The 25095-nt window shown below is 43.2% G+C and overlaps 1 non-coding gene across 1 annotated transcript; it reads left to right on the forward strand.

Moving 5' to 3' along the window:
- Positions 1-2891: 2891 nt before the first annotated feature.
- On the forward strand, positions 2892-3017 carry LOC129697764 (U8 small nucleolar RNA). Its single transcript, XR_008723572.1, has one exon. It is a non-coding gene; the product is annotated as a U8 small nucleolar RNA (small nucleolar RNA).
- The last annotated feature ends 22078 nt before the right edge of the window (positions 3018-25095 follow it).

The following is a 25095-nucleotide window of genomic DNA, read 5'->3' on the forward strand; positions in this document are numbered from 1 at the left end:
TATGGTGGCAAAGTCAATGGATATGTTTATGATGGAGATTGATAGGTTCTTGATTAGTAAGGGTGTCAGGGGTTATGGGGAGAAGGCAGGAGAATGGGGTTGAGAGGGGAAGATAGGTCAGCCATGATTGAATGGTAGAGTGGAATTCATGGGCAGAATGGCCTAATTCTGCTCCTGGAATTTATGAACTTATCTCCCTGCAAACAGATGGGATTAGTTTAAATTGAAATCATATTTGTCACAGGCATCATGTATAATTCAAAAATTCTATATTCTCATAACTCTTTCTTCACAGGAGGAGTCGGGGTTAGTTAAAGGTGAAAATTTGATTGTGTCAAATTTGTCAAGCTATTTATTTTTGTTTATTAGTTGAGGCTATTGGGAAATGATCAGGACTGGACTTGGTCGTTGCCCCCTCCAGCTGCCATGCTTCACACAAAGACAATAACTATCTGAGTAAACACTGAGTGGTAACTGGTGCTTGCAGAGGTCAGGCGTCTCAGCTTCTTGCAAGTTTGGATGGTTGTGAAGGGTGGAAGAGACATGGAAACACAAGATGTAGAGCAGGATAGGCCTGTAACCATTATACAAATAATCACTACATTTTGAGGGTTTATATTGATTATGCATGTTGACATCCAGCATGATTAGACCTTACTTTCAGGATTACTCAAAGCACTGTACACTCAGTTCATTCAAGTGGGTTTGCTATTGTGTGAAGGAAACAAAGAGCAGGAGAACTGTGAATCAACAATCCCTTTCTTAAAGCATTGGTTGAGGGATAAATGTTGACCTTGAGACCGGAGGAATACCCATCCAATACCTGGAAGAGTGCCTGGGGATCTTTAAGCCCCATTCGATTGAACATTTAGGGGATCGGGGATGGTGCATCCGAAAAGTGTATGAGCTGGTGGGAATGGAGATGAACGCTCTTCACCAGCTGGTGATAACATGTGCACAGGAAGGTGGTTGTGCTTATTTGCGGCCAATGTATCATAATGTGCTGCTGGCACACTATGATACATTGGCATCTGATATATCCGGAGTGGGACTTAAAACAAAAGACAATCTGCTTTACGTAAAAGTGTTTAAATAAATGACAGGCCCTTTGCCAGAGCTTGAGCACTGCTTGCATGAATGGAAAGTCACTGCTGCAGCTTGCCTCACCTTCAATAGTAAATTAAATGTAGCGTTATATTTCTATCTCTGGTCCATTGGAGACATTCGCTATCCAATATCACCACACAGGACCCAGAAATAACTAGTGACTCAACCTATTGATCAGATCAAAACTCTTCAGTCAATCTACAGCATGTAATGAGCTGGGAGGAGGGGACCTCATGGACAACCCAATCCTCATTTTTTGCCAAACCCCAGCAGGTCAATGCTGAAAGTATCACAACTCTCTACAGTCACAGATACCAAGTAGTCAAGTCTGAAGAAGGGTTTCGGCCCGAAACGTTGCCTATTTCCTTCGCTCCATAAATGCTGCTGCACCCGCTGAGTTTCTCCAGCACTTTTGTCTACCTTCAATTTTCCAGCATCTGCAGTTCCTTTTTAAACAGTGAATCCAAGATGTTCTTTTCCTGAGCATCTCAACAGTAACTAATCCAATCTTCAGTTAACTTGATTCATTCAACGTAATGTCAGGGAATAGCTGACTGCATTGGACACACCAATGAAACCTTCCCAGCTATCACCTGAAATTATTTCAATTACCATTGGCACATCAAGGCAGGTATTACAGGATTTCGATGCAGCTCCAGCATTGGCATTACCCATTGTTAATATTGCCCAAATTATAGGCACTATAAAATGGAGGATTCCTGCATTTGTAAGAATTGCTTAACCTTTGTCAGTGGAAAATTATAGGTTGTTAATGGTGTCAGCCAGTCTGAGCCTTAGATTGATATGCAGGATGGGGAAAGATCCAAACATCCTCCTAATTGATAGTATGTATGAGGGCTTTGCAAATAAACTTAAATGCATGGGTTGATTGGGTTACTGCAGAGGGATTGTAAATAATGTAAATAATGTTGCAAGACAGTTACCCTGCTGTTTAGTGATTGGCCAGAGTGTGAATTGTTTGCATTCCAGGGTAAATATTGCATTATTCAGTTAAGCTGACTTCCTTCCAGAAGCTTCTGTAGAAACATTATTTGGGACTGTTTGAAATTGGATTGGGGAACTGTCAATAATAATCAGAATCAGAATGCTTTATTGTCATTGCATGTGTCACATACAACGAGATTACTGTGTCTCTCCATTTAAAAGAACTTTATACTTTGATGTCATTGATATGTATGATTGGTTAGTAAGGGGAACCACCTGTATGTAGTTTGGCCCTTTAAGGTTTGTTGACCTACAAAAGGTAGCCGCATTTAGATCGGTGTCGGTCTTCTGGAAGGGCGCTTGGGACTGCGTGACCTTTTGGTAGTGTCAGCTTGCACGAGGCTGAAGGGCTTGGACAGACAGAGACAAGGATCGAACCCGCGGTGGTTTAGGTATCGTATAGGAGAATTTGTTGTTCGTTCAAAAATAAAGATTAGTTGGTCCAGTGCTTGACTCAGTGTTTTTTTTACTGTACTAGACTAAGGGGGGTAAGCTATAGAAGCATATTTACACCATCAAGCTGGGAAAAGGCCCAGTTAAATCTTGCACACAAAAGCAAGACACATTCTGCCTGGCATTTCCACCATGAATTTATTCTCAATCATCAGCAAAGTAATGAAAGGTGTTATCAGCAATGCTATTAAAGAACATTTACTTGCCAGTCACTTCCTCCCTTATGCTCAGTTTGGTGTTTAGTAAGGTCTGTCTGTTCCAGAGCATATTGCAGCCTTGGTCCAAACATGGAAAAAAGGATCTAAAATGTTTGAATTAATTGTCAGTCGTCAGTAAGGGTATATTCTTACCTGTTGCCTTTGTTGCAGCAGAAATAATGAACGTTTTAAATCAATTAGTGATTAACTAGCTCCCAGCCTGAAGAATTAACAACCCTTCAGGGCCTTTCAAATACTACTCGCTGGGAAAAAAGTTTATACTTAAATTTTGGAAAAATGCTCCAATACCAACAACAAAAATGTGGATTTCAAACATGTTCGAAACACTACACTTGGAAGAGATGAGACTCCTCCTAGCAGGCAAAGCAGATCACTTCCAAAAGACGTGGTTTGCATTTATGGAACTATTACAAGCATAAGGTACAATAATAAGTTAAAACATAAAGCCTACCAGGACCTGGTAATGGGGGGTATAAAATAAATTTTTAATAAAAACACGGTTGGTATATCCTTTTTTGTGGAATTTTGTGTTACACGAGCGATTGATTTTCCTTTCTTCTTTTTTTTCTTTTCTTTCTAGGGTCTTATTTCTTTTCTTTACTTCCTTCTCTAATTCCTTCCCTAAGGGGATCTCTTCTCCCACCACTTTCCTGCACCTTCACGATTCTTGCTTACATTCCTTACTTCTTTTATTTCTATCTTTTTTAAAGCTCAAAAAATGAAGTGGTACAACATAATATAATAAGATATATGCGATGTATTAATGTGATTTACTGTACTGCTAATAAAAATTAAATTAAAAAAAAATAATAATACTACTCGCGAATTAAATAAGGGTTGGTACAATGGCGCAACGATAGAGTTGCTGTCTTACAGTGCCAGAGACCTTGGTTCAATCCTGACTATGGCTGCTGTCTGTACAGAGTTTGTACCTTTACCCTGTGACCACAGAAGTTTTCTCTGGGTGCTTCAGTTTCCTCCGGCACACCAAAGACGTAGGTTAATTGGCTTTGGTAAAATTATAAATTGTGCCTAGGGTGTAAGTTAGTGCTAGTGTACAGGGTGAATGTTGGTCAGTGTGGACTTCAAAGACCAAAGTGCCTGTCTCCATCTCTAAACTGTTTAAAAACTACTGCACCATGTTTGCTTCAGTATGAACCCTGGCAAAACTGAGGTTGTTTGGAATTTAAAAAAAATGAAGATTTGGTTGAACCAGTACGAATGAAGATACTTGGGGTTATTTCATGACAACCATATCAACCTTGAGACATCCCTGATAGAGCCAGTGAGAGCATTACACCATCTTCATCTTCAGCTGCTTTTTTAATGACCCTTATGCCCCTGTCCCACTTAGGAAACCTGAACGGAAACCTCTGGAGACTTTGAGCCCCACCCAAGGTTTCCATGTGCTTCCCGGAGGTTCCCGGAGGTTTTTATCAGTCTCCCTAATGGTCGAAAGTGGTTTCCGCTTCTTCTATGTTCCGGCGATTATTTCAAAAAGTTCAAAACCGGCCACCACTAAAAATAGGTTGCCGTTTTAAAAATTGGTGATTTTTTAGTGGTAGCCTAAAAAAGTCGGCAGCCTATTTTTAGTCGCGGCCGGTTTTGAATTTTTTACAATAATCGCCGGAACATATAAGAAGAGGAAACGACTTTTGACCATTAGGGAGACTGACAAAAACCTACGGGAACCTCCCGGAACCTCCGGGAACCGCACGGAAACCTTGGGTGGGGCGCAAAGTCTCCAGAGGTTTCCGTTCAGGTTTCCTAAGTGGGACAGGGGCATTACTCCATCACGGATTGAGAAGTGGTGTTGTCAGCACTGAAACCCCTTAAATCATGAAGACATTTGTGGGCTTCATAGCATTAGCAATAGAATAAAATAGAATAGAATAGAATGCAATTTATTGTCATTCAAACCTACGTTTGAACAAAATATAATTTCTACAGTTTTTTAACATTACAAAACAATCCAAGACCCACACTTAACACAGTTTACATAAACATCCATCACAGTGAGTCTCCAACATCTCCTCACTGTGATGGAAGGCAAAGTCTTTATCTCTTCCCTTTGTTCCTTCTCCCGTGGTCCAGCAGTCCAACTGCAGTGTCGAGGCGAACTGGGGCTCTGATGTTAAAGCCCCCGGCGGGCGATGGTAAGTCCTGAGGCCGTTTAAGCCACGCCGGGCGATGTTAGGCCCCAGCTCCATGTCCTTAAACCCGCGATTCCAGCGGGAGAAGTCGCCGTTGCGGAGCTCGGAAAAGCGGTCTCCCACCAGGGACTTGGAGCTCACAATGTTCCCGTCCACCGGGTCTGCGGCCGGTGCCTCCGAACTCCAAAAGTCGGGTCGTAACCGCATGCCACCACAGCTCTTCCCACTCCGAAGTTGGCCAGCTCCGCGATGTCATTTCCGCAGGCTCTGCAACTGGAGCCCCCAGGTTAGTCACTGGCTCCACGATGTTAGGCCCAACGACATCCGAGACCCGACAGGGAATAGTTGGGTCCCCGCACAGGGAAGAGATTTAAACGGTTTCCCCACAGCCTCCCCACCACCCCCCACATACACACAGCTAAAAAAAATAATAAAAGCTAACTCAAGCCATACATTTAACAAGACAAAAATAAAAAAAGATAGACGACTGTAGTCGAGCTGCTGCCGTTAGGCACCACCACTCATAGAGTCGTTGAATGGTGCAGCACAGAAATAGGCCTTCTACCCACTGAGTCGACACCATCAACCACCCATATAAACTCATCCCACATTATTCTCTTATGTTACATCTTCCCATAATCCCATCAACCACACCCAGGTTCTACCACTCACCTACACATTAAAGGCAATTTACAGCAGCCAATTAACCTACCAATCTGCACGTCTTTGAAATGTGGGAGAAAACCAGAGCACACAAGAAATCCACATGGTCACAAGAAAAACATGCAAACTCCACACAGACAGCACCCAAGGTGAGGATTGAACCCAGTTCTCCAATAGCTGTATTGTTGTACTGTCCAGTGGATCTGGAAAACATTCTTGGATAGAGACCTAGAAAATATTCAAACTGATGAGGAAAAAATAACCAGGTGTCTTTAATGTGGAAAATTTTAATCAACCTATTGTAATACTCAGTGACATTACCCCCTTTAAACTCTCCTAAAGCTCCCAACATCAATGAGCTGCAGGTCGGCACTAGGCCAACAGGACTAGCCACATGAATACAATTATTATAGGAGGAGTCAGTCAGAGGCAATGTTTCCTCAGGTAAGTGACTCACCTGCTGACCTTCCCATTAGTTCAGTTTAGTTTAGAGATACAGTGTGGAAACAGGCCCTTCGGCCCACCTAGTCTATGCCAACCAACGATCCCTGCACACTAATACTATCGTAACTATACTATGGACAGCTTACAATTTTACCTAACCAATTAACCTACAAACCTGTACGTCTTTGGAGTGTGGGAGGAAACCGGAGCTCCCGGAGAAAATCTACATAGGTCACAGGGAGAATGTACAAAGGTCACGCAGACAGCACCCATAGTCAAGATCGAACCCGGGTCTCTGGCGATGTAAGGCAGCAACTCTACCACTGCGTCACTGTGCCGCACCACTGATAAGGAGCAAGTAACCATTGTTTAAAAGGTACAAACGAGAAGAGTAATAATAAGAATATCGAGGTCAAAGCTGCCCACTTGAATGGAATCTTATCATTAGCATAAACATTAATTTCCTCGATCACTGGTGCACCACGGCTGTGTGTGTGTGTGCACCATTCAGTTGCAATTGTTATAGACACAACACTTGCTAAATCCACAGCTCAACAACTCAGTAGGATAAGGGCAGCTCGCTTGTGGAAATTCAATCATCTGCAACTTCTTCTCAAGTTGGCGCTATCCTGACTTAGTAAAAGTTGCTGTTTCTTCATCGTTGAGTACAACAGTTCCCATAGGAAAGGTCATGAAAAGAATGCAACCATTTCATTTAATTAAAGTATCGTGTTTGCTTTCACTGCCTGATGTAAAAGAACACACAAGTCTCCCCATACATCAACACTTCCCAATCCAACATTGTTTAAATGCACTGACTTCCTGTTTTTCCTCCTGACACATACATTCACTTTTATTTCTGTAACACCATATCTGCAATATTTTTGGCCATTCTCTCAGCCTTTACAAGATGTACAAAATCATGAGCCGATTAGATTGGGTACATGCACAGTGGTTCTATCCAGAGTAGGAGAATCATGAACCAGAGGACATAGGTTTAAAGTGAAGGGGGAAAGATGTAAGAGGAACCTGAGGGGTAACTTTTTCACACAAAGGGTCGTGGGTGTAGGGTACGAGCTGCCGGTGAAAGTAGTTGAGGCAGATACTATTGCAATGTTTAAAGGGCCTGTCCCACTTGGTCGTCATTTGTGCATCATGCAGATGGTGCACGAGGACTTTGAGAATCCCAAAATCCTGGGGCGTCACGCGCTACCATGCGTCACTGCCTATGCCACAACGTGCCATGCGCGCAAAATGCATGCCATGCACGCGGCGTGACACGTAAATGATGTTGCGTAAATGACGCCCAAGTGGGACAGGCCCTTTAGAAACATTTAGAAAGATACATGGATAGGACAGGTTTAGAGTGATGTGGGCCATACGCAGGCGGGTGGGACGAGTGTAGATGGGACAAGTTGGCCAGTGTGAGAAACTTGGGCCGAAGGGCCTGTTTCCACACTGGAAGTCTCTTTGACTCTATGCCTCTATAGGTTGAAATTACTAGTAATTATTTCTATGTTTGTTGGAGCCACTTAAAATTTGATAAGGTAGAGCCAGTGGAATGGGACTTTGGTCAAAGCAATTAATTGTGGTAGGCAATTTTCCGGTGTAATGAAGTATGCTGTCTGTCATTTACCTATTTTGAAAAAGCAGTACTTTTCTAATTCTTAAAAAAAACATGTTTTTTGTGTATTGCATTTTTCTGGTTCATGGGAGAATCTGTTTTTGGTACTAAATGAGTGTCCATACTTTGGTTGGACTGCAGCAGGGTGGTACAGACAGTCCAAAAGACAGTTTACAAAATAATTCATCGATTACGTCCAAAGTACATTCTGAGTCCACCTACGGTAGAGGGCCAGGCATGGAGAGGGACATCGGTTCATGGGACGAACGGATGGAGGTAATGGCTGCAATGGCCTTTGTGGCCAGCTGCTGCTGGGACTGTAAAATGGTGCCTCAATGGCATCTCTTGCATATAGACTCTGTGGACTGTTCTGTACATTCTATACTAACTGGGGATTGTGCTTATGTATAGAGATAGTCATGCTATATGCAAAATATTTACTGTATTTCACTGTACCTGGTATTATTGGCAATAAAGAAACAATTGAACCCTTGAATGATTGAATCATTGGTAGAATATAAGGTTGTTGTCATACCTTGTGGCATTGGATCCTGGTTCAATGCTTAAATTGAACCCCTGAATGATTTTCAGTTGCCAATCATCAATAATTATAACTAGCATTTATTGAAATAAAACTGCATTTAAAAAGCATTGAATATTAATACCCATTTTTAAGCTGACACTGGTACTTCTATGCATATTCATTTGTTTCACTCAGGCATTTGACATTTTAAGCTCTAGAATGATTTAAAACAATAATTAAGAAATAAAATATTAGCCCGTCTGCTGGCTGCCATAGAGGGAGTACAGAGAAGGTTCACCAGACTGATTCCTGGGATGTCAGGACTTTCATATGAAGAAAGACTGGATAGACTCGGCTTGCACTCGCTAGAATTTAGAAGATTGAGGGGGGATCTTATAGAACCTTACAAAATTCTTAAGGGGTTGGACAGGCTAGATGCAGGAAGATTGTTCCCGATGTTGGGGAAGTCCAGAGAGTGGTGAATCTCTGGAATTCTCTGCCACAGAAGGTAGTTGAGGCCAGTTCATTAGCTATATTTAAGAGGGAGTTAGATGTGGCCCTTGTGGCTAAAGGGATCAGGGGGTATGAAGAAAAGGCAGGTACAGGATACTGAGTTGGATGATCAGCCATGATCATATTGAATGGCGGTGCAGGCTCAAAGGGCCGAATGGCCTACTCCTGCACCTAATTTCTATGTTTCTATGTTTCTATGTGTACTCTTATATGAAGATTTTGTGGCAATTCTTAGGTCAAATAAATTGATCATTGAAACACTGATGTCATGAACTTTCTCACCTGATCTTTATTTAACAAACTGAGTCTCCATGTTGTTCTTTTCACACAGATCTATGAAGACAGCAGGAAGGAAGGAAGGAAGGGAGAGAGGAATGAGAGCAGGAAATGGGCACAAAGGATGATGAAAAAAAGGGGAGATGATGCAGCGTTTTGGCACGAAGCATCAAATAACCCTTGGCTTCCACAGATGCTGACTGACTTGGTAAGTTCCTCCAGCAGCTTGTGTTTTTTTAACACGTTCCATTTTCTGCAGTCCTTTGCATCTCAATATGATGATGGTGTTGGTTTGGAGCGTTCAATTTATGGGATGTAAAATCCTCTTGCACCATTTTTACTTATTTTTTTCAGTATTTGCAAAAGCAGCATAAGCATTCTCAATAAACCCTCCAAATACAATAGGGTGGCTTCACCAATGAAAGATCAGGCTGCAGAATTCTAGGAACAGAAGTGAGTTAAAAGGGGCAGAAAGGTTTTCAGACTTTGTGGTGCAATAGTGGTATTTAACCATATAACCATATAACCATATAACAATTACAGCACGGAAACAGGCCATCGTCACCCTTCTAGACCGTGCCGAACACATAATCTCCCCTAGTTCCATATACCTGCGCTCAGACCATAACCCTCCATTCCCTTCCCATCCATATAACTATCCAATTTAAGCAACCTTTGGATGGGCACCTGGATATGTAGGGAATGGAAGGATATGGATTATGTGTGGGCAGATATGAGTTGGTCTTGGCAGTATGTTCAGCACAGACATTGTGGGCCGAAAGGCCTGTTTCTGTACTGTTGTATGTTATTTTGCTTTCTATCCTTTGTGGGTTGATTGAGATTGTTATATTGTCCCTCATGTGTAGGATAATGCATTGGTCGAGGCGGCTTCGGTAGGTAAAAGGGCCTGTTTTCACATTGTATCTCAAAAGTCTAAAGTGTAACAGCACAGACATTGTGGGCCAAAGGGCCTGCTCTTGTGCTGAACTGTTCTATGTTTTATGCGTGCTCAGCTTGCTGGCTTGAAAGGAAAATGGAGATAAAAAGGAAAAGAAGATATTTATGGCATCTAATGTGGAGCGACTTGGGCTGGAAGTATCTTTTATTCATCATCTTCATACTTCAAGATTGATATTACACATTGGGTTGATTTAATTGAAACTACTTCTGCCGTGACTTAATGCCTCCAGGGCAGGACAATTGAAAACTGGGTGGAGAAAAACGTAATTTCAAAATCTCTGAATTGATATAACTGAAAATCAATATAACTCTTCTGCAGTCACATCAAGTGGTCCAGTGACTAATGTCACTGAAAGATGTCAAACATTTGAATGCACTGACTAGTAAAATTACTTTAACCAACATAAACTGATAATGCTTTAATTTGCACTTGCCATGTTCAGGGATATTGACTTTCAGGTCGTAGCTGGACTGAATTAGCTGGTTCAGCTGTCAGAACATCCAAATCAGCTGAGAAGTGCACCTCTGCATTTTTGTATGCCTTTTCCAGAATGAATATCGTTGACCATTAGCCTTCTTATCACAGTATGGACGCACAATGATACTTCCACAGGTTAGAGCGTTGGCACATTCTCTTCCGTCTACTACTAAACTAATATGAACAAATAAACATGAAGAGAAATTTGTGAGATGATGCAATTTGTGAGTCTTTTACCTGGAGAAGGGGAATCGAGAACCAGAGGACATAGGTTTAAGGTGAGGAGGGAAAGATTTAATAGGAACCTGAGGGGCAGCTTTTTCACACAAAGGGCGGTAGGTGTATGTATGGAACAAGATGGAGGTAGCTGTGGCAGGTACTGATGTTTACGAAACATTTTGACTGGTACATAGATAAGATAGGTTTAGAGGGATATGGGCCAAATACAAGCATGTGGGACTAGTGTAAATGGAGCATGCTCGTCAGCGTGGGCAGCTTGGGCTGCAGGGCCTGTTTCCATGCTCTATTACTCTACTTATGCGGGGCCTTTGTGTGCTCTTTGTGTCCTTTTTTCCCTGCTCACTCTACCTTTTTCCTACCTACTCCTTATACTCACCACCCACATGCTCCTCCCATTTCCTCCCCCCACTCTTCCAATCTGCCCAACCCCACTTTATTATTTGGTCATATGCTCCAACTTCCTTCCCCATGAAGTACCAGCATTAGCAGCCCCTGATTACCTCCAACTATTATGTCCTTGCCTCTGATATTTTCTCCACCCCATTGTCCTACACCTGACTCCATCCATCAATCCTGATACTTTATTATCACTTGCAGCTAGGTGTGGTGAAATTCTTTGTTATTGCAAACAAAGCACACACAAAAATCACCGCAAAGGCATCGGCAAAGTTACAAAAAGTACTCATCCCTTCTCACGTGCTTGCTCGTACCACCCTGCCCTCACTTCTTGTGTTCAGTCCAGAGGAAAGTATTGACCCTTGACCCAAACGTTGATTGCCCATTTCCCTCCATAGATGCTGTCTGGCCCATTGATTTCCTCCAGCAGTTTTTTTTTAAATTTCAGATTCCAGCATCAGAAGACTCTTGTGTCTCAGTTGGGTATTTTACCCTGAGTAGAAAGGAATCAGTCCCAGGGGAGTATCTGGAACACACAGTATACTTCAGTATGCTGTATTATCTTGGCATGGATTTAGGCACCAATGTGACTTTCATTTAACCATTGAGAATCAGTTCCATACTCTAAGGATTTGTGAATGCAATTCCATGGTTATGCTTTAATGGCATTTAAATGATCAGCTATAACATTCAGTGCCTAGCGCAGGTGATAATTCAAGTTTTACTTCCCCCCATCTGTTTGTTTGTCTGCCCCCTAGTGAATTTGTGCTTCTTGCCTTGGTGACTTATAAAAATGCTTCCGTGGATTTTAATCATCTTCAAATATAACTTCCTCTGCTCAAACAATCGGTCCTTAATGAATTAGGTATATTGGGGATTCTTTGTTTTGAGGAGTTCAAATATATGTAAATTCAGAAGCTTTGCATGAATATGTTTGAAATTAATTTGGATTTTCGCCAAATGAGAAACACAAATGCCACTGGGTTCTTCGAAAATAGAAAGCTGGCCATGCTGAGAGCTATCATTAGACCCAGGTATGCATATTGCCCTTGTCAGTAACATGTTTGGTGTTTAAATCAACAATGTTTTATTGGGCTCCTGCCCAAAACGATTCTAACTTAAACTTGCAAGACTTGCCTCCCTTGAAATAAGCGTGCCAGAAGCAACAAAGACGCATCACCAGGCGATGTCTAACTCATTGCCAAGTAATCGTCTGACTGATGTAAAACAGGGAATGGGGTTCACTTGTATGTGGATGTTTATCGTTACTAGTTAGCAGTTCTAGATCAATGGAAGCAATCTTATTGGAGTCAGAAGAACAAAACAGATCAGCAAGTAGAACCATGGGCTGGCCATTCAGCCCCTCAAGCCTGCACTGCCATTTCATTAAACTGAGGCTGATCCCTTATCTGTGGTACACGTTCTTACCTGACTGCTGTAATACTTGAAATGTAACATAAGATGCTGGGAATGCGCCACAGGGCAGAAAGATAAATATTTACGATGTCAGGTTGGTGGCTCGTCGTCGGAAGTTGGAAAAGGGAATTAAGCAGGTGTTATGATGCAAAAAGCGTTTGGAAAAACAAAAGCATTTATGGTGGAAATCAAGAGAGAAAGGATGACAGAACAATGAGGAAAACGGTGGTAATGGTAAAGAAACAGATGAGAAGCCTGGAGCAGCTGTGAATCAGGGAAGCAAAACCATTAACTAAAATGATCAAGTAAGTGGCATGGCAGTGAAGCGGTAGAGTTGTTGCATTACAACACCAGAGACCATGGTTTGGTTCTGACTGTGAGTGCTGTCTGTATCGAGTTTGTATGCTTTCCCCATGATCCGGGTGCTCCGGTTTCCTCCCACACTCAAAAGACGAACAGGTTTGCAGGCTAATTGGCTTGGTTAAATAGTAAATTGTCCCCAGTGTGTTTAGGTTAGTGTTAGTGTGCAGGGATTGCTGGTCGGTACAGGCTCGGTGGGCTGAAGGGACTGTCCCCGTGCTGTATCTCTAAACTAAACCAAATACTACCTGTTGGACAGGACAAAGGGTCACAGCTTAAGGATAAGGGGAAAATCCTTTAAAACTGAGATGAGAAGAACTTTTTTCACACAGAGAGTGGTGAATCTCTGGAACTCTCTGCCACAGAGGGTAGTTGAGGCCAGTTCATGGGCTATATTTAAGAGGGAGTTAGATGTGGCCCTTGTGGCTAAGGGGATCAGGGGGTATGGCGAGTAGGCAGGTACGGGATACTGAGTTGGATGATCAGCCATGATCATATTGAATGGCGGTGCAGGCTCGAAGGGCCGAATGGTTTCTATGTTGGAAATCTGAAATAACAATGGATGTTGAAGCTATTGATTATCTGAATTGTTAAACTCAATGTTGAGCATGGACAGCTGAGGACTTCTCAGTCAGAAGATAAAATGCAGACACTCAAGCGTTGACATTTTATGCAAGACCACATTTTCCATTGAGTTTCATCAGCTCCTCCACTGAAGCGATGAAACTCAAGGAATTGAATGGACAAATCACTGACTAGTATGCTCAAAAATCTGTCATGTTTTTGTCCAATCAGTCAACTTAACTGTATCTTTTCAAAGACTTTAGTTTCTCCTCACAGTTTACATATCCATCAGCAAATTTTAAAGACATTAAATTCTGTTTTGCCAAGAAACTGATCAATGTATAAATGGTGAACAGCTGGAAGCCAAGGACAGATTCCTATGATATCCCACCCTCCGGCCCATTAGAGACTTACATCCGCTCAGTTTTTCTCCCTGCATTTTAACAGCCTGCCATGCTGGGCATTAGCTATACCCCTACTATTTGTAAGACATTGCACATCTTTGAATGTACTACCACACTCGAACTTCCTCTACTAACCCATTTTACCAGCAGTCCTCTGCACCCTATTCTTATGGCAACTGTGGCCCCACTGTAGTCCATCCCTCCCCCACCCTGTCTATAGCTTAAAACTCACTTGTTTTTGCTCTTCCTCGGACCAGACAATGGGTCTTACACCTGAACTGTTTGCTCTGCTTCCCATTCTCCAGGCTCTGCCTGATCTGGTGAGTGTTTCCAGAATGTTGTGATTTTATTTTGTTTCCTCTCTGCTTCATCGCCGACTACCCACCACAGCTATGCCTCACCTTAGGAAACCTTATTTTCTATAGTATATGAAGATGAGCAGTACAAATCTTGCTCCAGTATTTAGATATATAGTCCAGACAAATGACACAATGCTGTATCGAACTAAACAACGATCCTTTGATAAGTTTGCTCAATAGTGTGTTTCCTAAAGATTGCTCAGGAGATGACCAAAGGAAGAGCAGATCTCATTCACTGCTCAACCAGGTTATTTTAGCCTTATTTCTGTGCCATTCATGTCACCATAGCCATTGTGTGTATCCTACATTCCAAAAGAGACAGCATTTTACAAATGCTCCTTTGGTACCAATGTGAGATTGATGAATTCAAGTATTTTTTCTTTACGAGGAAGCAATGGCCATAACTTTCCAGTAATATTTTATTTATCGTTTTTGTACATTGGTGAACACTTATTTGTGAAGAGTGAGTTGATCCTTCCAAAGGAGAAATTTGCTAAAAGCATGGCTGAATGGTAAATAACTCAAAACAAAAATATTATTGTTAAAGGTTGAAGGTCCTGATAGGATTTTACTTGGGTAATCTGTCATGAAAGATAACTTTGTAAAGGTGACTGCAGCTGTCTCTTGTGGATGGTTAAAAACTGGAATACATGATGTGCAAAATGAGTAAGCAATTGTACTGAGTTCATTTAGGAGCAATTGTTATCTTTGTTGCCATTTACTCTGAAACAGCTTCCACTAGATGATGTAAACTGGCAAATCGTGGCACCTTGCCCAACATTTTCCTCTATTCATCGTGTACTTTATTCTTCTGGTTTGTTTCGGCGTCCGAAGTCTGAATGTTTGCTCTGTCGGTCTATTCCTGAATGTGTTAGTCGTCCTACTTTTTATTGTCTGTCATCTTCAATCACCTGATTCAAGTTTATGGGAACAAATTCATTTTATTACTTCCACTTTGCTGCAAGTGCAGTAATAACAGAGCACAGAGCTATTTGTATGTGTTGTAAAATCCATATTCATCTTCTCCATATTGCTTTATTCATGGAAATTGCACTTTACTTGCACTTCCAAGTGTAGGCAGTAAGCAGGATATGCTCTAACTTCTCCCAGAAGGTTTTGCAGGTAACTTAATTCCCATCTGTAGGTTCCACGTCCTGACAGATTGCAATATATATGTTTTAGAAAATGTTGGTGCTCTGTGGCTGTATTGCGTACAAGATGCACTGCAGCAACTCAGCAAGGTTCTTTGATCGGATTAGCTATTTAACTTAAACTCCTAAGCAGAAAAGTCACACATTGTCAAGTTAACACATTTGTACTGATTGCATTGGATTTTCACCAGTGCATCAGCCCTGCTCGCCTTCACCTATGGAACAGAGGACTCTGAGGGGAGACTTTAGGTGGTGAATCTGTAGTGAAGGATAATAATGAATGACCATGCCAGTAATGACCAGATCTATGGGAATTTTAAACATGTGCGGGACACTGGGACTTTATTTCGAGGCAAGAGCTGAACGGGGTGAAATGGGGAAGGTCAAAAGCAGTCGAGTTTTAAATGCACTGATGCTTATGAAATATCATAGATAGGAAAGTAGAAAGAATCAAAGTTGAAGGCAACAAAGGACTGGATGAAGGGTTTGGCAGAAGATATACTGATTGGAGGGCAGAGGAAGGAAAAAATATGTCCTGCTGGTTATTAAGACCAGAAGACATAGGAGCAGAATTTGGCCATTCGGCCATTGAGTATACTCCACCATTTGATCATGGCTGATCTATTTTTCCTTCTCAACTCAATTGTCCTGTCTTCTACACATGATCTTTGATGCCTTTACTAATAAAGTAACTATCAATCTTGTTTTTAAAATCCCCAATGAATTACCCTCCATAGCCACCTGTGGCAATGAATTCCATAGATTCACCACCCTCTGACTAAAGCAATTCCACCTCATCTCCATTCTAAAAGTACGTCCTTATATTCTGTGACTGTGCCCTCTGGACCTAGATTTTCCCACTACTGGAAACTTCCTACCAATTTTCCTGGAATCATTCTTGTAAATCTTCTCTAGACCCTCTCTGATGCCAATACATTCTTTCTAAGATATGGGGCCCAAAACTTCTCACAGTATTCCAAATATGACCTAATCCGTGCCTTATGGAGCCTCAGCATTAGCTCATTGTCTTTTTCTTCTTCTTCTTCTTCTTTTGTCATATGTCTTCTAGACCTGCAGCTCCGTTGAGGCGAGCCAGACCAACGTGTCATCGTCCAGGTCAATCAGACCTTGTTCACCATTCGGTGGCCGGTGTTTGGGGCAACTGGTGACTCTGTGTCTGGAGCAACTGACTTTGGGGCAACTGGTGACTGTCTCATCTATATTGTCTTTTTATTCTATTCCTCTCGAAATGAATGCTAACATTGCATTTGCCTTCCTAACTATCAACAACCAGCACACTAACCTTTTGGGAATCCTGCACCAGCACTCCCAAGTCCCTTTGTACCTCCGCTTTTTGAATCCTCTCCCCATTTAGAAATTAAGTCAAGATGGTGAGCTTGCATGGAGCCCAATTCACTCTGCAAGATAGTCCGAGGAAATAGGATGGAATCAGTGGAAATATTAAGGAGTCATCGAGTCATACAGCACCGAAGCAGGCTCTTCGGCCTAACTGGTTCTTGCCATTCGATGCCCTGTCGATGCTGGTGTCATTTGCCTGTGTTTGACCCATATCCCATTTAATCCATGCATCCGTCCAATATATTTTAAATGGTGTTATTGTTTTTGGTTCAACCACTTCTTCAGGCAGCTTATTTCATATATGTGCTATCTTCTGTGTGAAAAAGATGCCCCTCGGGTTCCTATTAAGTTTTTCCCTTCTCATAAACTAATGCCCTCTAGTTATTAATTCCACAACCCTGGAAAAATGATTCTGTGCATTCACTCTCATGATATTATACACCACTTTTAAGATCACCCCTCAGTCTCCTATACTCCAAAGAATAAACTCACAGTCTGCTAAATCTCTCCCAACAGCTCAGACCCTCGACTCACAGCAATATTTTTGTGAATCTTTTCTGCACTTAATCCAGCTTCATGGCATATTTCCCATTGGAGGGTGACCAAAATTGAGCGGCCTCACTGATGTCTTGTACATATGTGCCCAAACATCCTGTCTCAGAGGCATTTGCCCATTGTATTGTTAGAGTGAACACTGCACAGTCTGCTTTAGAGACAAATCTCATTTCCACTCATGGCATTCTCTGTAGTGCATCATCCTCATGTCAAATTAGATAGAGTTTTGCAGCGAGCTCATGTGTAGACTAGGCGACAATTTCACCGAACATTTGAGCTCTGTCCATCTTGGCCTGCGGGCACTCCCCGATTGCTAACCATTTTAACTCCCCCTCCCATTCCCATGTCAACATTCTCTTCAATGGCCAGAGTGAGTCCACACATAAACTGCCCGCAGATGCTCAAAGCTTGAAATGAAAACGGAGAACCTCAAAAGCATCTGAAGAGAGAAAAGCAGAGTGGACAGTTCACATTGATACATTTCAACTTGAAACACTGACCTATCTCCACAGATGCCATCGGATCTGCACATTGTGTCCAGTGCTTTCTATTGTTGTTCAAATCCTAAACAGCCTCCATCTGTATTGTAAATGCCTAAGCACCATTAGGCTTTAGTTTTTCCTTTGATATGAAACCATTAAGGATAAGTACATGAAGCACAAAATGTCTCCCCAACCCCATGCTGATTGCCTATTATCACAAACTATGGTGATTAAAGTAGCGATAGCTGAAAGGAAAGCAATTTTCTGAACCACTTGGTCAGTTTCTTTCAAATGATGTGTGGAACAATCCCTTGTCTTGGGAATGTAGTATTCAGCTAAAGATGATGCCTGGGGATTTTCATCTGAACATTTGCCTAATTTTGATGGAGTGCTGAGCATCCTACTGGGAGAACAGTGGAAAGACATTTCAATTTAGGCATCAGATTCTTTTTCAGGATAAATATCTTTCCATGTGATGACAGAGCACCAGTTTCAATCTGTCCAGTCTAAGCACGCATAAGAAATGGCCTTGTTAAGATTTACTTTCAACAGCCTGAGGGTAATGAGGATGCTCAGTAACACATCCTTTAAATGAGCAAGTTAACATTGAATTGTTCTGTTATCATGCGATGGGTTTTGAATTCTTAAGCAGCACAATTTCTGACTCTAATTAATCTTGCATCATATATTATTTGTGTGATATTATAGCGAGCTTCCTTGTAATATGGCATTCACACAGACATACAAAACCTCCTGCCCAGAGTAGGGGAATCAAGAACCAGAGGACATAGAATTAAGGTGAGGGGGGGAAAGAATTTGATAGGAACTAGAGGGGTAACTTTTTTAGGCAAAGGGTGGTAGATTAATAGCGTGTGCGCACGTGGCGTCATAGGACGAGAAGCCGAAGCAAAGAAGTGGAAGCCAAGTAACCGAACGGAAATGAAGCCGAAACGCCATATAACCGAAAGGGCAGGATGCCTAAAGCAAACTAACCAAAAGGGTGGAACGCCTTAAAGCAAACTCACCGAAAGGCCGCTCTGCCGAAATACCAACTCACTTTGAATGGCCGCTCTGCCGAAAAGTTAAATAACGGACATGACGTCGCCGGAGGCGGAGGGAGTTGTCAGCGATTGGTCCAGACCCCGCGTCCATCACATCATTGGCTGATGGAGACGGGAGGGTGGGGGTCATTTTCCCACACAAGCCATAGGTGAGTGGGCACTCTGAACCCAAGCACCAAGTTGTAAGCGGCCGAAGGAGCGCATCCCTCGGGACAGCCCCCACTCTCCCACGGCCGCGGCCGCCCTCCGCCTCATCTCTCCCATGTGGCCGCACGGTGACGGGCTGTGTGTCGGCAGCGCCGGGTGGAGCAGAGGTGTGGGACAGGTTGGTCCCTCCGCCCACCCAGAGTCACTGACCGCAATGCACCGCCATCGGACCCCGACACCCACACCGGGTGACTCAACCCCCACCAACCCCTGGACCCCGAACCACCCCGAAGGGGTGATTTAGCGCCTGACACCGACACCAGGTGATTCACCCCACCCTAGCCGCAGGGACAGATGGCTCGGGGCAGTGGCAGCCATAGTAAAACATGGGGGGGGGGGACACAAATTCCCTGGCGGTCCGATGAGGAAGTTAGATGTGGCCCTTGTGGCTAAAGGGACCAGAGGGTATGGAGAGAAGGCAGGTACGGGATACTGAGTTGGATGATCAGCCATGATCATATTGAATGGCATTGCAGGCTCGACGGGCCGAATGGCCTACTCCTGCACCTAATTTCTATGTTTCAATGTTTCTATGACAAGTGTGCATGACCGAACAATTTAATCTCCTCTTGGGTGGGCAGAGGGACCAACGTGTCCCACACCTCTGCTCCAGCCGGCGCTGCCGACACACAGCCCGTCACAGTGCGGCAGAATGGGGGAGATGAGGCGGAGGGCGGCCGTGGCTGTGGGAGAGTGGGGGCTGTCCCGAGAGATGCGCACCTTCGGCTGCTTATAACTTGATTCTGTGGATAGGGTGAACTGTTTTAAATATCTGGGAGTCCACATCTCCGAGGATATGACATGGGCATCACACGCCTCAGCACTCGTGAGTAAGGCAAGGCAGCGCCTTTATCACCTCAGGCAATTGAGGAAATTCAGAGTGCCTCCGAGGATCCTCCAGTGCTTCTACGCAGTGGCGGTGGAAAGCATCTTGTTCGGGAACATTACCATCTGGTTTGGGAATTGCTCTGCCAAGGACAAGAAGGCTCTGCAGAGAGTAGTGCGTTCGGCCGAACGCACAATGGGAACTTCACTCGCCCCCCCCTGCAGGAACTATACATCAGGAGGTGCAACTCCACCAACAATATCATGAGAGACCCCTTCCACCCCTGCAATGGACTGTTCCAGCTGCTATGGTCAGGCAAACGCCTCCGTTGCCATGCGGTGAGAACAGAGAGGTTGAGAAGGAGTTTCTTCCCAGAGGCCACTCGGACTGTAAACGCCTATCTCTCCAGGGACTAACTCTACTGAACGTTTTTCCTTCCATTATTTATTATGTAAAGGTATATGTGTGTTACGATTGTGTTTATAGTTTGTTTGGTTGTTTGGTTGTTTGTCTTTTTGCACAAAAGTCCGCGAGCATTGTCACTTTCATTTCACTGCACATCTCGTATGTGTATGTGACAAATAAACTTGACTTGACTTGACTTGACTTGATGCTTGGGTTCAGAGTGCCCAGTCACCTTTGGCTTGTGTGGGAAAATGACCTCCATCCTCCCGTCTCCCCCGGCCAGTGATGTGATGGATGCATGGGTCTGGACCAATCGCTCCCCGCAGCGACGTCATGTCCGTTATTTGACTTTTCAGCAGAGCGGCCATTCGGTGAGTTTGCTTTTAGGCATCCCATCCTTTTGGTTAGTTGACTTTTAGGCATCCACCCTTTCAGTTAGTTCGCTTTTAGGCGTCCCACCCTTTCGGTTAGTTGGCGTTTCGGCTTTGTACACTTTCGGTTATTAGGCATTTCGGCTTTGTTTCCATTCGGTTATTTGGCTTCCACTTCTTTGCTTCGGTTTCTCGACCTTCTGGGTACCGATTAATGGAATAAGCTGCCAGAGGTGGTAGTTGAGGCAGGTACTATTGCATTGTTTAAGAAATATTTGGACAGGTACATGGTTAGGACAGGTTTACAGGGATATGGGGCAAATGCAGGCATGTGGGACAAGTGTAGATGGGACAAGTTGGCCGGTGTGGACAAGTTGGGCTGAAGAGCCTGTTTCCATACTATCAGACTCTATGACTCTATGCACTCTGTCTGGCCCACCGCAGGCAATGGACCAGCAGTTAAATGCTTACTCCACCCCTCCCACACTGACCTAGTATGGATATGTTGGAACCACTATGGATAACACCATGGTACAACTGGTAGAGTTGCTGCTTTACAGCTCCCGGGACCTGGCTTCAATCACAACCTGCCAATGCCGTCTGTGTGGAGTTTGCATGTTCCTCCTGTGACCATGTGGATTTCTTCCCCAGGTACTATGGTTTCTTTCCTCACCCTGAAAACACTCCCGTAGGTGAGTGGCAGAATCTTGGGAAGAGAGGGAGTTAGAGTCAGTGAATTTTACAGCGTGGAAACTGGTCCCTCACCCCAACTTGCCCACACCAACCAATCTGTCCCATCTACACTAGTCCCACCTGCCTACTTTTGGCCCATATCACCTCTAAACCTCTCTAAATGATAGATGTACCCATCTAAATGTTTCTTAAATGTTGCGTTTGTACCTGCCTCAACTACCTCCTACCAGCCCGTTCCATACACCCACCATTCTTTTTGTGGAAATGTTACCCCTCAGGTCCCCACTAAATCTTTTCCCCTTCAATCTAAACCTATGTCCTTTGGTTCACGATTCCCCCTACTCTGGGCAAGAGATCCTGATCTATTCCTCTCATGATTTTGTACACTTCTATAAGATCAACCCTCACCCTCCTCTGCTCAAAGGAATAGAGTCATTACCTGTTCAACCTCTCCCTATAGTTCAGGCCCTCGAGACCTGGCAACATTCTCTTAAATCTTCTCTGCACCCTTTCTAGCTTGATGGGGATGTGTGAACAATTAACTGGCATGGATGGGTGCTTGATGGTTGGCAAGGAATGGTTGGGTCCAGAGGACCTGTTTCCAAGCTGAATAGAATGACTCTATGACTTTAACTGTTCCGGCTCTCCCAGCCCCAGAGACATGTGTCGAGGATAACAAAGGTCACAGCTGTTACTGGGTCTCAGCTGAGTCGGCCCTCCTTGCCCACTTCTCCCACCATCAAGAGGGGTAAAGGGACAAGTCTGGAGGGCAAAACCCCAGACTTGTGAGACCTTGAATTGTTTTTAAATGCCTAATGTACAGATGCATTTAGAAACTATTAAAAGTAATTTTAGACAATTAAACCAATCACGAAAATCCCCACAAAAAGTTAATTAGCAACAATAAATTAAAGGAGGAAATTAACTTGCGTTTGGTTGCCAGCCCCCGTGATTGGAATTCGCACGGAACCAGCAGGATTCTGAATCATCGCCACATCGGACTGGAATCTAAAGGCAGGCTCCTCAACTAAAACACTAAGTGCTGGGGGATCTCAACGGTTCAGACAGCATCTGAGGTGGGAATAGACATGTGACGTTTTGTTTTAGGACCATCCTTCAGTCCATTGCTTCCCCAGATGCAATCTGACATGTTGAGTTCCTCCAGCACATTGTGTTTTCCTCAAGATTACAGCATCTGCTTTTCTTTGCCTCTGGATTCCCCAGCCTACTATATTCTTTGATATATGAAAGCCCAATTTACAATCTTTCACTACAGCTTCATTAACTCCTGGAGTCACCCAGCATGAAAATAAGCCTTTCTTTTGTTGACCATCAACTAGCAATGTTACAACATTTTGAGATTCTAAAAATCAAGTCTGCAATTTATCCCATCAGATAAAGCACAAACATAAGTTTAATTTGACACATAATTCACTTTCATATCTTCAGTATTAAAAAAGTTATGGCCATTTTCATACTCGGAAATTAGCATCTTGTTCCCTATTGATTTTCCATTGACTTAACACAAAAGCTGTGCTCGAGAACAGTGAAATGGTCATCCCTTTATTAAAAATTAAGAGAACAGAAATAATTTTTCAGTTATTATAGATTGAAGCATTCTGAAACAAATATTAAACAATCTTACTTGGATGACCTGAAATTAAAGCATATAATTAGTTAGTTAGCCAATTGTAGCTAATTCCAAACTTCAATTACTAGATCTAAACATCTATCCATTTCTTAAGAAAAGATTAGCATTTTTAAATAGCCTAAGTGTCCAAATAACATTCACAAAGAATTCTCAATAAAACATGATTTTTGAATCTCATTTACATTCATTTATAGGCCAAATGGAAGGAATTTAGTGTTCAATTGCTGTAAATTAATGGCCATTTAAATCAGCTTTTGAGTGGGATCCTGTAGAACTCTGTGGAACGAGCTGGTTTGGAACGTTCCCATTGCGGTGGATATGTACCCCATTTGCCCAGAAAAATACTGCGGGATTTAATGGGCCCCCAAATAGACAACCTACCTTCCGTTGTCCCCTGCATGAGATCCGTCCCGTTGACGATGGTCGCGGGTTTAGAGGATGATTTTTAACCTACTATAACAATTAAATTAACCAATTAAGTTTAAAAATAGCTGCAGCGAACGAACCTTGCAGCGATTTTTCGCCAGCAACTAAGTAGGCTGAACAACCTCGATTTGAATAGCCGAGAGAAAATTGCGTTTTAAAACCCGCCCCCCTCTCAATGGCGCCAAAATCGTGCACACGGGCAGCGACAGATCTGCAACGCCGCTGAAGGTAGGTTTAGCAGCATACCTGCATCAACCAGTCAGAGAGTCAAAGAATCATACAGTGTGGAAACAGGCCCTTCAGCCCAAATTGCCCACACCGACCAACATGTCCCATCTACATTAGTCCCCCTTGCCTGCATTTGATTCCACCACCAGAGTCGGTCTCCACCACTGGGTTCACGAGGAGTCCACTGATTGAGCATAGTAACAGATGCTCACCAGCTCCATTTTACTGTTGGTCTCTGCAGACTTCTTTTTGTCCATTAGATGCACATCCACGACCCTCAGCAGGTCTGAGCGCAAAACCTTGTGTGAGACTGCAGGCCAATACTGAGTGAGTGAGTGAGTGCTGGATGGGCTTATATTCACTGGAATTTAGAAGGATGAGAGGGCATCTTACAAAAACATATAAAATTCTTGAGGGATTGGACAGGTTAGATGCAGGAAAAATGTTCCAGATTTTTTTCGAAAGTCCAGAACCAGGGGTCACAGTTTAAGAATAAAGGGTTGGCCATTTAGGACAGAGATGTGGAAAAACATTTTCACCCAGAGAGTTGTGAATCTATGGCATAGAAGGCCGTGGAGGCCAATCCACTGGATGTATTCAAGAGAGAGTTAGATATAGCTCTTAGGGCTAACAGAATCAATGGATATGGGGAGAAAGCAGGAACAGGGTACTGAATTTGGATGATCAGCCATGATCATATTGAATGGCGGTGCTGGCTTGAAGAGTCGAATGGCCTACTCCTGCACCTATTTTCTATGTTCTTATCACAATGAGATGACAATAAACTGAAGCTCTCCCAGTCTCTGCGGATGCTGCAAAGGACCACCTGTACACTGTTTTAATGATATATTATTATCATGTGCACTGAGATACAGTGAAAGGCTATTGTTTGTGTGCTATCTTATTAAATCAGGTAACACAACACGTGAGAACAATCAGGCCAAATAAAAGTACAACAGGCTGTACAAAGAGAAAAATATCTGCGTGCAATATATAGTTTCACAGTATTGGAGCATTACAGTTCCAGAGAAAATGTCCAATGTCCCCAATGAGTAGGTTGGAAGATCAGGACGACACCCTAGCTTATAGGAGGACCATACAGAAGTCTGAACAGAAACAAGAGTAGTTGAGAATAAGTTATCTGTCCATTATCACTCTGTTTTGTTTCTGGGAGTATCCTGTGTGTAGTTTGGGTTGTAGTGCGTGGGTCTCAAAATGAGGCAAGTAGTCCAAAGTTTGAGAAGCACTTTTATTTTATTCCTCCCGGTTCAAGGGAAGACAAAACCAGTAAAAGATGGCACCCAAACCCTGCATTTTAAACCCTCCGGCTAAGGGCCACCTCCGGACTGCACCACTCCTGTGCCGAGGGGTTCGGCAGTATAATGGCACGACCCTTAGGAGCCGCCACAGGGTGTCTGATTCCTTCTCTTACGATAGGATATGATAAAACTTTATTCATGAAACAATAATAACAAACAAATGTACAGAGGCTTGATGGCACCTATTTTTGGCGCATTAAGATCA

This window comes from Leucoraja erinacea, chromosome 5 (assembly GCF_028641065.1).
Source record: "Leucoraja erinacea ecotype New England chromosome 5, Leri_hhj_1, whole genome shotgun sequence".
NCBI classification, from domain to species: domain Eukaryota; kingdom Metazoa; phylum Chordata; class Chondrichthyes; order Rajiformes; family Rajidae; genus Leucoraja; species Leucoraja erinaceus.